The sequence below is a fragment of the Lissotriton vulgaris genome, chromosome 2_1, assembly GCF_964263255.1.
Source record: "Lissotriton vulgaris chromosome 2_1, aLisVul1.2, whole genome shotgun sequence".
NCBI lineage: Eukaryota > Metazoa > Chordata > Amphibia > Caudata > Salamandridae > Lissotriton > Lissotriton vulgaris.
Window position 1 is genome coordinate 355,606,539 of NC_141687.1, and position 15,486 is coordinate 355,622,024.

The window sequence follows — 15,486 nt, forward strand, 5'->3', positions numbered from 1 at the left end:
TTTTTGGGTGATGCTAAAACAACCCCTTCAAAGCAGAGGTTTAGTTCTGCAACACCACAAAATCAATGGCCCTGACAATCTTAGGGAATTTTCTAAATTGCTTAGTGTTCATTATTTTGGTTTTCTGAGTGTGACTGTCATGCCCGTCACAGCAGTCACGGCCAGGAAAACCTTTAAAACAGGTTGGAGAACTACTACAGCTGGGGGACTAGTGGATCTCTGATGAAGCATGACTGGTTGTGGCTCTTAGGTTTCCATACTGAATAGTTTGGTTCTTATGGATTTAGAAGGTCATTTAGAGAATGGCGGAGCCTCTCCTGGTTCTGCTGCTGCACAATCATTGGTGTTGTTCGGTCTGCCACAGGGCAGGTGCTTTTAGTGCATTAGGGAGGTCTGTTGATGTTTTTTTTTGCAGCACTGGTCCACCACGCAAGACATCAACAATGGCCCTCCGGTGCAAGGATAACAATCCCAGCAGATCAGACCATTGTTTTACAGAGTCAAAACCCTGCTTTTGAGAAATGAAGTAGATTGCCAAGAAGGCCACAATGATGTGACAAACTCTCTTTAGCTATGTTGACAGAACACTTTAATCTGAAATACATGGCCCTGTGACTTAACCGTAAATTAAGCATGTGCTAAATTGAAGGGAGTGTGGAGGCGGGGTCGCTGCAACCATGATAGGGTCAGCGGACTGCTTGATGGGGTCTCATGATACCTGCATTGGAAATATCACCCACTGGCGCCAAAGTTGGAAGAGTTTTTTAGTTTTAAACAGCTTCAGCAACACACAGTGGTGGGAGGCTTTCTGTTTAAGCATGTGTCGCTTTTGGGCAGAATGCTGTTTACACAAAGATTGACAAGGGGCAGTCTCCTGCCCCTGTGGATCATCTTTAACGTGTTTCCCAAGGTACTGACCTGCTTCTCAGAGGATAAGGGTAACAGTTCTGTGTCCAGGCCATCCATCCATCATCTGGAGGCTGTATCCAGGGACCCTCCCATGCACCCCACACAGTCTCTGCGAAGGAGCTTTGGGTTTTGTGGCACTTACCTTCATTCCAGGAACTCATCATGTTGCATTTGGAAGGGGGTTGGTGAGCAGGCTCCTTGTGGCACTATATATTTACACAAAGAGAGAAAAGGGGGTACATCACTGCACACCCTCCTTTCTTACACTCAAGAACGCAAAAATGATGCAGTGTGGCTTGAGGAATTGATCAATTCGGTGATGTGTCTACACCCTAGGGCAGTGGTTCTTAATCTTTTGATTTCTCCGGACCTCCACTTTATGATTACTGGAACCCGGGGACCCCTACTGAATCATTTATTGGAATCCAAGGACCCCCACTAAGTCAGGGTCCCCAGCCTTCGCATTTTCAATGATTTCAACTACAACAAAATATACAGAAACAAGTATTCATCAAAAAAATTCACAAATTATTATTTATTTAATTAACAAACAAATATAAAAAAACGTACATTTTGATTTTGATGGGAAGGTTGAAAGTATCTCATTTCAATTGAAGCCACGTATTATCCGTACTATATTCTGTTTGATGAACTGGTTCTTCTCCCACGAATCAATGTGAGAATACTAACTTGCTATTTAGACTCAAATTTCTAATTTCTTCACATTTACAGAACGTTTTAAAATGTTCAGTTTTACATTTTACTTCATTATTTATATACACTTTATTAATCTGTTCATGTTCTTTAATTTTGTAAGCAGTTGCAGAGCCCCCGAGTAAGCTTCAGAGGCCCCCAAGGGTCTCCAGACCACAGATTATGAACCGGTGCCCTAGGGTAAAATTGTAAACCATCTTTTTTTCGGATTATGGCAGGTGATCGGGATACACATAAACAGGCAGGTGAACCCCCTGGTGAATGAGCGAGTAGGTCTTTTGGTAGTTTCTAAGTAGTAACAATGACAATGGGATTACATTGCATTTACTAATATGCACATATCACACAGAGGCAGTTGTTTTAGCTTTTGAATAGCTAAAAAGAGGTTTTACCTTGATTCAGTAAAGCAGGCAACACATACACAGCCTGGGCATCAGCAGTGCACTCTTCCCTCACACAGACAACTCTGACAGCACACGCGGGAGCGGCGACAGCAGCAGTGCAGGCTTTCCTCGCCTACATACGGTTGGTATTGCATGTGCATCAATAGTACATGTTCTCTAAGCCTCACTCGAGTATACCTCCTGCCTTCAGGGCTAGTTCTGATACATTGCACCCCAATCTCGAGGCCACTTGTTGTATTGTTTCCCACCCTACAGGCCTCATCTGGTGTGTTGAGTCCAGTTCTTGAGGCTGCCTCTGGGTGTATTTAGATTCGGGGGGCCTCCTCTGCATGTTTGTGTCTCGTTCTGAAGCCCGCCTCCGTTGTGTTGTGTTCTTGTCTATTCACTGAAGGCTCGCTTGAAAAATGGATCCGGCATGGTGACTCTATGTACAATAGGAATGGTTACCCCGTATACTGACTGTTCTATCGCAAATATCTCGGAGGCAGCTATCTATGCTTTGTGTTCTGCATGTATGTGTTGTGTCCTTTTTCTAAGAGTACAGAGTGATGGTTCAGTGAAGGTCCTGATCCTATATCTAGTTCCAGTCCTTAACTAGTGATTCCAGTGTCTCTTCATACCCCCATTTTCCACTGATTCCTAATTGAAATATGTGTCTCACTTGTATCCAGGGGGTGCATGGGGTTGTTAGTGGCTATTGTTAGGTTCGTAGAGCCTCTGACGAGTCCTGGCAGGATTTGTTAAGACCCATTTCACACTCTGATCTCTTTCTCTACCATGAGTAATCCAGGTCAGCGATGCGGTCCCCCTGTACATTCTATACGTCTTACTATAAGTAGCATCATTTATGTGTCCCTGTTACCTAAGATTTCTTTTCCCATATGCTGTTTCTTTGTCATAGGAGGTTTGAGTAATGTATACGACATATAAGTAACTCTGCAGCCTTTTGGTGTCTGGGCCCGGTCGTAAAGGGTCACAATGCAGCGCTCTGCAAATATGGCTGAAGGCAGTGAGCATTTCTTACAGTCCTTGCCACTGGGCCATAAAGGGACTCAGAATACTTGCTGAACCAGTCTGTGCCCCCTTTGCACAGCGCACAATACAGTGCCATCTTAAGGATGTTGGGGACCCGAGCAAGACGTGTTGGGGGCCCTGTTTGGAACAACATTGAAATTGAATACACATTTCCTTCTAATTCAGGCCCGCATAGTCTCAAACTATGCTGAATTATATGTTAAACTTCCAGTAACTGGGGTACACCATAAAAATGACATTTTTCTTGCCCGTGTCCAAAAACCTGGGCCTAGAGAGACAGAGTAAGAGGTGCAGGCAGGCAGGGAAAAGGAGAGTGGTTTTGATAGTGAAATAGAAATAGTAGACAGGTAAAATGGACAGGATGTTCACTTCCCCAGGGAGCCCCATGGCAGGTGAGGACTGTCTGCAATTGCCCTCTTAGCCAATGCCTTAAAGCTTCTCTGTGCACAAATAAATGGTCACATACATGCCAAATATAACTACAATTCTATTGAAAAGTGTGTGAAGGAGCTGCACAGCTGTCAAAATATTGACAGTGCCAAATAAAAGACAATACAGTGTTTCAACACGGTGCATTTTTGTGTGTCGGAGAAAGAAAGGGAATGGTGAATTGGAGAAAACGAAAGCAAGAGCATGCAGAAGGAGAAAGGGAAAACAGACTGACAGACAGAAGGGCTTCCAGTGAGAGAAATGAATATAGTAGGACTTCAGAATGAGGTATGTGTGAGAGAAAATGGCATTGGTGTCGGTGACTAGTGGGAATTGAGAAATTCCTGAAGAGGAGAATGGGAGTGACTAGGACACTCAGAAGGACGCACCCCCTTCCGCAAATCTTTGTAGTGTTTCTTTCCTATCCATATTTTTACATTTTTTCAAAATGCTGTATTTTTTTTAATTGGAAAATTTTCAATTCTAAGAATTTACAATAGCGTTGTTGTTAGTTATGTTATGTCTATTTGTAAAGTGCACCATCACCCGCGAGCGTATCCTGGCGCTGAGTAGGTGTGTGTGCCTAGCCTCAGCCTCCTGATCTGGTTCTGTATATGTGTGGGATGTTGGCAAGTAGGAGTCCTTTGGAGAGGAAGTGTTTGGATGCTTGGTGGAGGGAGACGCGATTGTTCAGATAGGTTGGGCCTGAGTTCTGTAGTGCCTTGAATGCGTGTGTGAGGAGTTTGAATTGAGCATGTTTGGGTATTGGAAGCCAGTATAGTTCCCTGAGATGTGGTGTAATGTGAGTTATGTGTGAGAGGTTGAGAATGGGTCTGGCTACTAAGTTCTGGATGAGCTTAGTCTTCTAATGGGGTTCTTGGTGATCTCAGCATATAGGGTGATCCCATCATTCAACTTGCTGACAAATTTGGTGAGTGCCAGTTTTTCTTGTGTTGCTTGGGTGCCATTTGAAGATCTTCCGCAGCATCTTCAGGGTGTGGAAGCAGGATGCAGTGATGGTGTTGACTTGTGCAGTCATGTCCAGTTTGCATTCAATGATTATTCAGGAGTTCCTGCCGGGATTTTTTGTGTGGGCCCGAGTTCAGCCGGCCACCCATCGGAATCCCATTGAGGGGTGTTCTTGCGGAAAAGCACTATTTCTGACTTGTCTGTGTTGAGCTTGAGACAGTTGGCTTTCATACAGTTAGTGACTTCGTTCATGCAGGAGGTGAACTGGTTTCTTGTGTTGGTGGTCTCGCCCGAGAGGGAGAGTCAGAGTTGCATGTCACCTTCATAGTAAAGGATGTTTGTGTTGTGTGCACAGATTACATTGGCCAGAGGGCCATGTGTGCATTAAAGAGGGTGGGGCTGAGCAATAAACCTTGAGAGACTTTACAGATGAGTTTGTTGGCTTCCGAAGCGTAAGGTTGCACCTTGACAGGGCCTGTTCTATCCGTTAAGAAAGAGCAGATCCAGCGCAGAGTGGATACTTGGATGCCAATCTCGCCGGATGGGGTGTGCGACAGTCAAATGCTGCAGAGATATTCAAGAGAATGAGGGCTGCCATGTCTCCTTTGTAAAAGTTCAACCGGATGTCGTCTGTGGCGACAATGAGTGCTGTTTCAGTACTGGCGTTGGGCCTTAACCCATACTGCATGGCATCGAGGAGCTGGTGGTTGCTGAGGTGGTCAGTGAGAAGTCGGTTGATTTGGTTAGTCTTTCACCTGATATTGAATAAAAGCCACCTCTAACAAGCCTTAGCAAAGCTAATAGGACTAGCTTGTATTTCTAGTAAGTATTCTTTGTTGTAATGGTCGTAAGTTGTTGTGTGTTGTGTCTGAGTACAATAAGGAAAAGCACATATACAGGCAGCCAAATGCTTGCGAGATGGCACACTGCATAAGCACAGGATTCTAGTTAACGCTCCATGGGATTCTAGTGACGTGTCGTTTATTCCTGAATCTCTTACATAACCTGTTCATGGTTTTGCTGCCTTCCTGGCTAGGTTCCCAGTATACAAATATCATATACATTTAGAAACCCCCCTGATTTTTTTAATTCAAAGTAAAGCATCGCATTTCTATAACCTTTTGGGTATGTCGACCATTGGAGACAAACGAATAATGGTGAAAAAAACAGTTAGATGGTTTGTATTCATGAAAGTTTGTATTGTTAAGTGTTAAACTATATTTTATTTCAAATGCGTTTTTGCATAAAGAAGTTTGTATGTTGTTTTTAGTGCAGTCAGGCCAACCTGTGTAAACAATTAGAACAGAACTGATACAGTATCACTGGCGTTAAACGACTAGACACTTTCATCAGAAATGCTATGTGTAGCTTTCGAAGTACTTGTTTAAGTTTGTGAAATAATTTGTGTCTAATAAATTGTGTCACGGCCTGGGGAGTTATGTAATTAAAGACTCTAACAGGCATGAGGCACATATCAACAACTGCACGATTTAGAGAGGGGATGCGAGAATGAGTGTCTGTAGGAGGGGGAGAGAGAACCGAAGTCAATGGGAACTGGGTGCTGGCCAACCAGAAGGGGCCCCGCCCTCCTCCGACGGGGGCGGACGTGAGGGTGGGGTGAGGGGGGCGGGAGGGTCCTGAAAAGCAGCCTCGCCGTGGAGGCAGGCACGGACCTGACAGAGAGCCCTGTAAGGGAGGGGGCGAAAAAAAGTGAATTAAAAAAGGAAATCACTGACCCAACAAAGAAGGGCAGAGAGCACACGCCCAGAACAGCTGTCACCCACCCACAGCAGGCTTCATATTACCCTTTCACCCTTGACCTTTGACCCCGTCTGCCTCAGCATGGTCTCTGACAGCAGATATATGGAGATCTGAGTCTTATACAGCTAACCCGTGTAGTCTCGTGTCACTGAGTAGAGCATCCAGTCTGTTTTTTTTGTTTTGCTTTCTGGGACTTTTAGTCTTGCAGGGAGAGAGGTAAAAGGTAAAGAAGTACTAAAATGAAAAGATAACAAGCGCACTCGCCCAGCTGCTCGCACCTGACAGGGAACAGTTTTGGGATCTCTGCTCTCTGTGCGAGGATCCCTCGAAGAATCGCCCCAGAAAGGGCTTTGATATTGAAGAGGCTTCTTTAAAGAAAAAAAACCCGTTGGTACACAACCCCACTATCAATGCCGCCCGGTTCACGTTCATATTAATAAAAATATGTTTACTACACGGTGGAACAGAGGCGCAACTAGAGCCAAATTTGGGGGTGGGGTGGGGGGGGGGGGTCTAAGAAAAAATTTCGGGGGTAGGGCTGAACCTTTAATCAGTAGGCAGAGTGGAGCTGCAGGGGCTCTTAGAAGGGGTGAAACAACTGAAAGGCCTAATTAACATTCAAACGGTCTTTTAAAGACCAGTGAAACGTTCGGGTGCGGCTGTGAGTGTGCCCGGGATCTGTCTCATCCCGGGCTGCCACACACGACGGGGGGGAGGGAGGGGGGGGGGGGGGGCTGAAGCTCGGCGAGTCCAATGGGTGTTGCGTGCCTGTGGTGGAACATATTTACAAGGAAGTGGCGGAGCGTGGCGTTAGCCTCCTTGGCTTAACGCTGCGCTCCGACACTTCTGAAACACAGGGCTGCACCGTATTTACCTGGGTTGCAGCTTTAGGCGCCATCTTGCTTTGGGCTTTGTGGTTTGTTTGCGGGCGCCATTTTGGAGCGTTTTGACGCTCGCTCGGCTCCAAGGAACGCCTATTTAAGGCGGACTCGGTATCTGGACTCTGGTCAGGTACTGCTTCTACCCTTAGCGCGCTGGTACGTGCGCTCTGCTCGCTCTGCACTTTTAACTTCAGTTTTGCTCTTTTGTCGGCTGAGCTTTTACTGTTCCCTTACTTTTGGCAGGACATGGGTATAGATCCCCCCCTCCCTCTTACCGCACGTAAAATTTACTAAAGCACCGTCACTTGGCGGGTCCGGGTTCCGTGGGTGGCCCTGGGTTGCAGCTTTAGGCGCCATCTTGCTTTGGGCTTTGTGGTTTGTTTGCGGGCGCCATTTTGGAGCGTTTTGACGCTCGCTCGGCTCCAAGGAACGCCTATTTAAGGCGGACTCGGTATCTGGACTCTGGTCAGGTACTGCTTCTACCCTTAGCGCGCTGGTACGTGCGCTCTGCTCGCTCTGCACTTTTAACTTCAGTTTTGCTCTTTTGTCGGCTGAGCTTTTACTGTTCCCTTACTTTTGGCAGGACATGGGTATAGATCCCCCCCTCCCTCTTACCGCACGTAAAATTTACTAAAGCACCGTCACTTGGCGGGTCCGGGTTCCGTGGGTGGCCCTGGGTTGCAGCTTTAGGCGCCATCTTGCTTTGGGCTTTGTGGTTTGTTTGCGGGCGCCATTTTGGAGCGTTTTGACGCTCGCTCGGCTCCAAGGAACGCCTATTTAAGGCGGACTCGGTATCTGGACTCTGGTCAGGTACTGCTTCTACCCTTAGCGCGCTGGTACGTGCGCTCTGCTCGCTCTGCACTTTTAACTTCAGTTTTGCTCTTTTGTCGGCTGAGCTTTTACTGTTCCCTTACTTTTGGCAGGACATGGGTATAGATCCCCCCCTCCCTCTTACCGCACGTAAAATTTACTAAAGCACCGTCACTTGGCGGGTCCGGGTTCCGTGGGTGGCCCTGGGTTGCAGCTTTAGGCGCCATCTTGCTTTGGGCTTTGTGGTTTGTTTGCGGGCGCCATTTTGGAGCGTTTTGACGCTCGCTCGGCTCCAAGGAACGCCTATTTAAGGCGGACTCGGTATCTGGACTCTGGTCAGGTACTGCTTCTACCCTTAGCGCGCTGGTACGTGCGCTCTGCTCGCTCTGCACTTTTAACTTCAGTTTTGCTCTTTTGTCGGCTGAGCTTTTACTGTTCCCTTACTTTTGGCAGGACATGGGTATAGATCCCCCCCTCCCTCTTACCGCACGTAAAATTTACTAAAGCACCGTCACTTGGCGGTTCCGGGTTCCGTGGGTGGCCCTGGGTTGCAGCTTTAGGCGCCATCTTGCTTTGGGCTTTGTGGTTTGTTTGCGGGCGCCATTTTGGAGCGTTTTGACGCTCGCTCGGCTCCAAGGAACGCCTATTTAAGGCGGACTCGGTATCTGGACTCTGGTCAGGTACTGCTTCTACCCTTAGCGCGCTGGTACGTGCGCTCTGCTCGCTCTGCACTTTTAACTTCAGTTTTGCTCTTTTGTCGGCTGAGCTTTTACTGTTCCCTTACTTTTGGCAGGACATGGGTATAGATCCCCCCCTCCCTCTTACCGCACGTAAAATTTACTAAAGCACCGTCACTTGGCGGGTCCGGGTTCCGTGGGTGGCCCTGGGTTGCAGCTTTAGGCGCCATCTTGCTTTGGGCTTTGTGGTTTGTTTGCGGGCGCCATTTTGGAGCGTTTTGACGCTCGCTCGGCTCCAAGGAACGCCTATTTAAGGCGGACTCGGTATCTGGACTCTGGTCAGGTACTGCTTAACCCCTTAGCGCGCTGGTACGTGCGCTCTGCTCGCTCTGCACTTTTAACTTCAGTTTTGCTCTTTTGTCGGCTGAGCTTTTACTGTTCCCTTACTTTTGGCAGGACATGGGTATAGATCCCCCCCTCCCTCTTACCGCACATAAAATTTACTAAAGCACCGTCACTTGGCGGGTCCGGGTTCCGTGGGTGGCCCTGGGTTGCAGCTTTAGGCGCCATCTTGCTTTGGGCTTTGTGGTTTGTTTGCGGGCGCCATTTTGGAGCGTTTTGACGCTCGCTCGGCTCCAAGGAACGCCTATTTAAGGCGGACTCGGTATCTGGACTCTGGTCAGGTACTGCTTCTACCCTTAGCGCGCTGGTACGTGCGCTCTGCTCGCTCTGCACTTTTAACTTCAGTTTTGCTCTTTTGTCGGCTGAGCTTTTACTGTTCCCTTACTTTTGGCAGGACATGGGTATAGATCCCCCCCTCCCTCTTACCGCACGTAAAATTTACTAAAGCACCGTCACTTGGCGGGTCCGGGTTCCGTGGGTGGCCCTGGGTTGCAGCTTTAGGCGCCATCTTGCTTTGGGCTTTGTGGTTTGTTTGCGGGCGCCATTTTGGAGCGTTTTGACGCTCGCTCGGCTCCAAGGAACGCCTATTTAAAGTCGTCCTCTCCCGCGCAGCGGGAACGCGCAGTGGGACGCCGTCGCTTAGCCGGAGTCGTGCCTGAGTCCTGCCCGTCTGCGCCGTCCGCGCTTAGGACGCGCAGGGCGCTGTGGGCATCTGGGGTCCATGAGAGTTGGTCTCGGCTCTCGTTACCATGCTGGTGTACTCTGGTGACACTCTGCGGGGTATAGGTCGTTCATTTGTGAGTTGTACCCTTCCCCCTATACACCCACTAGTGGGCCCCTTTCACTGTGCGTGTGGAGGCTGGTCTTTGGATCCCCCTACCCTGAGCTCACACGAAATTCCTGCGGTTGCCCTTAGTAGGAACCGCGCCGAGCATTCCCTTCGCATCTTCAGCCTGAATGCCAGGTCTCTGGTGCTGCATTATCAGGCCGTGTTTGACCTGATACAGGAAGAGGCCCCGGACATCGTAGCCATCACCGAGACGTGGTTGAAGGATGACGACGTGGCCATTATCAACTTGGCATTTCCCTCTGATTTTTCGGTTTTTACTCTTAATCGATCTACCAGGGGAGGGGGTATTGCGTTGGCCATGCGACCTGGCCTCATTGGTAGTTGGTCTGGTTTGACCATTGCGGGATGTGAAAGTGCGGTGTTTAAGATCTCGGTCACCCCACATTTCACACTCTCGGGGATGGTGGTCTATCGCCCCCCTGGGAGTGATGTGGCGTTTAGAGCGGCCTTCCCCGACATGGTTAGTTCATTGGCGGTAGGCTGCTCCAATTTCTCGATTTTGGGAGACCTCAACTTACATTTTGAGAACCTTACCTCCCCCTCGGTTAGCGGTATTCTTGCTGACCTGGAGGCCCTTCAACTGGTGCAAATGGTCCGACAGCCCACTCATACAGGCGGCCATACCTTAGATCCTTTTTTCACCAATTTGGCAGACGCTGCTGTCTCCGCCGTCACACCTCTTGGCTGGACGGACCACTCTTTGGTTACCATCAGTACCCCTTTGCCGGGAACGATTACTGTTCCCCCGGCAAAGCTGGTTACAAGGCGGCAATGGAGTAAATTACGGCTGGAGGACTTACATCGTGTCCTCGCCGAGGAGCCTTTAGAACCTCCGTTGCTGGTTGACTCAGGTTACGAGAAGTTCTGCTCCTGGATCTCCAAGGCGCTTGACGCCCTTATTCCACTTACCGCTTGTAAAGTCAGCTCCAGGGACTCCAGTCCGTGGTACGATGGCGCCCTACGTACACTCAAGGGTAGTTGTAGGCGAGCAGAGAGGGCTTGGCGGAAGGCGTACGATATCGGGAAAAAAGCTATTTATCTCGCCTCCGTCAAAGTTTACCATCGGGCTGTTTGCCAAGCTCGGGCAGCCTACTACGCTACTGAATTCGGCAATAGCTCCAACCCCTCTAAAACCATCTTTAAAGTGATGAAGGATCTTTTGGCAAAGCGTGCCTGTACTACGACGACTGGTTCCACCACTCACTGTGAGGCTCTCGCTTGTTTCTTTTTGGAAAAGGTCCAAAACATCTATCGGACGTTCCCTTGTACAGGGCCTCCGGTTGAGCCCCCGATCAACACCTATGGTGATTCCACCCTGCACGTGCTGCCCCCGCTGACATCAGAGGGGTTTGACCTCCTGGCTCTGCAGGTCAAATCAGGGTCCCCCGCTGATCCTCTTACAGCGACTCTCTTTAGAGAGCAGTCGTTTGTGGGACGGGCCGTGGTTCACTCCCTGATTAACATCTCATTGGAATCAAGCACGGTACCCGCTAGCTGGAAGCGGGCAGTGGTCTCTCCCATTTTGAAGAAGCCGTCTCTGGATCCAGATAAGCCTGAAAACTATCGGCCCATCTCCTTACTCCCGTGGCCGACCAAAGTGTTGGAGGCCCATGTCAACAAAGTTCTTTCGGCTCACCTTATCCATGCTAACATCTTGGATCCCAACCAGAATGGGTTCCGTGCTGGACACAGCACGGAGACCGCCCTCCTCTCCATGGCTGAACACCTTCGCACGGTGATGGATGCGGGACAGACAGCAGCGCTCGTCTTATTGGACTTGAGCGCCGCGTTTGATACTGTTTCGCATCCTATCCTGTTGCATCGCCTGGAGGAGATTGGGCTGGGTGGACCTGCCCTCCAGTGGTTCCGGTCTTTTCTAGACGATCGTTTCTTTAGCGTTGCTGTCCCACCGTTCCAGTCCCAATTCCATCCTTTGAAACAGGGGGTCCCGCAAGGATCCTCGCTGAGTCCCACGTTGTTTAATCTCTACGTGAGACCGCTGGCTGAGGTCGTCAAGCAATGGGGCATGACTATGGTCTCATATGCTGACGACACTCAGCTAGCGGTTACGATCAGCGGGGATGCGGACCGGGATGCCCCCAGGTTTCAGAGTGGACTTAGGGCGGTGGCGAGCTGGATGAAGAACAACTGTCTCCAGCTCAACGCTAAGAAAACAGAGATCATGATCGTAGGCAAGAGATCGGAGCTATGGGGGGACAGATGGTGGCCTACGGAGCTGGGGCCGGCCCCCCTCCCGGTCACGGAATTAAAGAACTTAGGAGTATGGATGGATCCCTCCCTCAGCTACGTTGGCCACACGAAGAAAATCGCGGCCTGTTGCTTTGGTATCATACGGTCGCTTCGCCCGGTTTTGAAGTTCTTTGACCATCGCACCAGGCAGCTGATAGTCCAGGCTACAGTGTTATCTCGCCTGGACTATGCCAACTCTCTTCTGGCAGGGTCTAACGTGGCTGAGGTTACCCGCCTCCAACGCGTCCAGAACGCTGCGGCTAGAGCTATTGTTGGCCTACCCCGTACTTGTTCTGCCTCCAGCACTTTGAGATCACTGCACTGGTTGCCTATCAGGGCCAGAATTCAGTTTAAAGTGCTGTGTATGGCGTTCAAGATTTTGAGGGGAGTAGGTCCCCCTATTCTTGCGGACCTTCTGTCGTGGTATGTGCCTACTCGGCCCCTGAGATCCTCGGGTCATGCACTTACTGTGATTCCCCGATACAGGCTGTGTCGGGTTGGTGGCCGTTCCTTCCGGGTCAGAGCAGCCGAGCTCTGGAACTCCCTTCCTGTAGAGTTGCGACTGCTCGATGATCTTTTAGTCTTTCGTAAAGCCTTAAAAACCTTCTTGTTTTAATAAATTCACTTTCCTCCTTTCTGTTGTGTTTCCTGTGGTGTTGCATTTTTACCTGCCATGCGCCTGGACGCCCCTTGGCTGGGGCAGCAGTGCGCATTACAAATGTATGTAACATAACATAACATTTACAAGAATATTTACAAGAATACGATGCATCCCTGCGTTTCCCCCTGCGCAGGCGCTAATTCAGCTGCCTAGAGCCAACGCAGGGGTTGTATGACGATCCATCGCGTGCAACGTCCTCGCGGATGTTCGCATCGCGGACAAAACATCGCAATGGCACTTACATCGGCAATTTTCTCATCGCACGACATTGCGCCGCAAATGCGGCCTTGAAACAGGATCGCGTGTCACATCGGCGACATAACATCGCACGACATGACAACGCGATGTTTCACATCGGTTACAAATTTTGCCATCCAATGGGTTTGTGGGGGGTATATATCGTCTTGCCCACCGTGTTTTCCGCCATATGTGCCTGTGTCTTTCCCTGCGGACATCCTTTGAAACCTGAACCACATGCAAAATGTTCATCCTCGATCAGTTTTAATGCAAAATAAACAGTGTTGACGAGTACAGTATGCTCCTCGTGAATTCGCCTCAGGCCTGCTGTAGAGCACATTTGAATTATTCCATCAGTTACAGTTTAAAATATATTACCGGTAAGGGAAAAAACAAGCATTGGCAAAGATGGCAGAGGGGACATCCCCAGGACCCTAGGCGATTACAGTAAAGATATGGCATGCCGAGCACAGGCCCTACACATGTACCCAAACCCCCTACAGCACCGGTTAGCAGAAAGACAAGTTAAGTGGCACTGACGTCTAAAACATGGGGTGTAGCATGAGAACGGCTCGGCACAGACATCCACCTCAAACCATATCAAAGAGCTGCAAATTGTGGCGTGAAGTAAACTAGTGCTGAGTCAATGCGCTCTGTGAATGGTTCATTAAACCATTCATCAGGAAATATGTAAGTTTTGTGGCCTTTAGTTTTTCTTTGGAGCCCTGTGTTGACAGGTGCTAGGGTTGCCGGATACCATCAGTTCCCAGCCTTGTCTCTTTCATCCACTTCCTGTCTCTTTATCCTACACCTGCAGGTTCTTTTTCAGCTCCCTCCGTCACCGTTTCGTATCTTTCTTTTCCTTCTACTTCCTCCCATTTCTTCCTTTCTTTCTCTTGCTCGGAGTTTGTTGATGAAAACCAAGTCCAGTCTCCTCTGCTCACTACGGACAATCACCTGAACATATTAAGCACATCTTTTGAAGTTTTTAATTCCACAAAACGTCAAAATTACGATCCAGGAAGTCAGAGACTTCTATAGATTGCAATATGTTTAAAATATGAATGAAGTAGTTTAAAGAGAGATCGAAAGGGCGTAATATACTGAACTCTTTCATACACACAAACTGCAAAAAAATAAACGAGTGTCACGAATGCACACAGAAAGTAAGTAACCAATAATATACACTACCAACCAACAGGACACCCCCCCCCAATAAGGTAAGCTCTCAGGCCACAGAATGCTCACTGCAGAAAACATACTTTCTCTTCTTGTTGGTATTGACGAGATACCGTCATATTTTAGTTCCCAAACATCTGTATCTTCATCCATGCATCCATCCACCCATACACCCATCCATCCATCCATTCATGCATGCATACATCCATCCATCCACCCACCATCACCCATCCATTCAACCATCCACCATAAGGCATTTGACAACCATCCTCCACCCATAATCCAATAATAAAAATGTAATGTAGCGCTGCACTTTTTAAGTTTGCCATCCAGCCCTAATCCAGTAGTTTAAAACTAATGTAGCGCTGTTTTGCGAGTTGATAGGGGGCTCGAACTGTGGTTGACAAACACCAAGGTCGGCAGAGCTATCGGTCAGGCTATGTGTTAGTTTGTAACAGTTTCCGTTTCTATACATGCTATGTTTTTGTTGTCCGTGGTTTTATGTGTTTTCGCCCCTTTTCCTTTCTTGAGTTCCAATTTTCCGTTTTGTCGGAAGCTAGACTGTTCGCAACTTGTACTCCGTGTTTTTCCATACACCCATCCCACCCACCCACATCCATCCACCCATTGCACCCACCCACATCCATCCACCCATCCCACCCACCCACATCCATCCCACCCACCCACATCCATCCATCCATCCCACCCACCCACCCACTCATCCATTAATCCACCATCACCCATACACCCATCCCACCCACCCACATCCATCCACCCATTGCACCCACACACATCAATCCACCAGGACCCATCCAACCCACCCGCCCATCCATCCCCCAGCACCCACCCATCCATCCATTAATCCACCTGCACACATCCACACACCCATCAGATGTTTATTAAATATGATGCATCCACTCATCAGGTGTTTATTAAATATGATGGCTGAATAAATATGATGCATGAAATAGACGCACCCACCCACATCCATCCACCCATCCCATCCCCCAGCACCCACCCATCATCCATTAATCCACCTGCACACATCCATACACACATCAGATGTTTATTAAATATGATGCATCCACTCATCAGGTGTTTATTAAATATGATGGCTGAATAAATATGATGCATGAAATAGACGCACCCAACCACATCCATCCACCCATCCCATCCCACCCACCCACCCATCCATCCATTAATCCACCTGCACACATCCATACACACATCAGATGTTTATTAAATATGATGCATCCACTCATCAGGTGTTTATTAAATATGATGGCTGAATAAATATGATGCATGAAATAGACGCACC